The following is a 1,055-nucleotide window of genomic DNA, read 5'->3' as shown; positions in this document are numbered from 1 at the left end:
TATCTATCTATCTATCTATCTATCTATCTATCTATCTATCTATCTATCTATCTATTACAGCTTGTACTAAAACTGAAACCTCTAGTTAAAAGAATTCATATAATTATGATCTCAGAGCATGCATCAGAATAACATTGAGTTACAGTTTGAATACTGAGTAGTATGTATCTATTATCATTGTATTACTGTTCATTTATATTGTGCATGTGACTGTAAGCCTGGGTGTGTGTGCCTGTTTGTGTGTGTGTGTGTGTGTGTGTGTGTGTGTGTGTGTGTGTGTGTATGTGTATGTGCGTGTGTGTGTGTATGTGCGTGTGTGCGTTCGTGTGTATGTGTGTATGTGCGTGTGTGTGTGCGTTCGTGTGTGTGTGTGTGTGTGTGTGTGTGTTCACGTGGTGAAACACTAAACCAATGTGCCAGGATCTGGACAATAGAGATGTATCTTATCTTATCTATCTACCTGTCTACCTTTCTATCTATCTCCCTTTCTATCTATCTATCTATCTATCTATCTATCTATCTATCTATCTATCTATCTATCTATCTATCTATCTATCTATCTATTCTTACCTGTCTCCTCTTTAGACAGAAATAGCACCACACTAGCAGACACACAGACAAACATACAGACAGACAGAGAGACACAAGATTCCCCTGCACACAGCCACTGCCAAATGAGAGACTGGTTCCCGAACTGGACACAGCCACTTCTTCCACCGCTCGGCCCAAGTTGTGGCCGGAAAACCGCCAAAGTAGATTGGAAGGGCGAAAAACCGGCCAAACTAATTTGCTGGGGAAGGGTTGTTGGAGATTAATTATAGTGATTTGGTTCTTGGTTTTGATTTGGTTTTTCATTTCAGTTTCGAGGTTGTGGGTGTGAGGAGGGGGGATGGGTGGGTGGTGAGATTTAGCGATTGTGATGGTGTAGTGGGTCTTCTTCTTGTTCGTTGTTGTTGTTTTTGTTGCTGTTGTTGTTGTTGTTGTATTTGTGGTGGTGGTGGTTGTTGTGTTATTTTACTGAAGTTGTTTCACACCATCTCTCTCCCTCTCCTTCT

The sequence above is a fragment of the Aplysia californica genome, unplaced genomic scaffold (genome assembly GCF_000002075.1).
Source record: "Aplysia californica isolate F4 #8 unplaced genomic scaffold, AplCal3.0 scaffold00071, whole genome shotgun sequence".
NCBI lineage: Eukaryota > Metazoa > Mollusca > Gastropoda > Aplysiida > Aplysiidae > Aplysia > Aplysia californica.
This window is presented reverse-complemented; position numbering follows the sequence as displayed.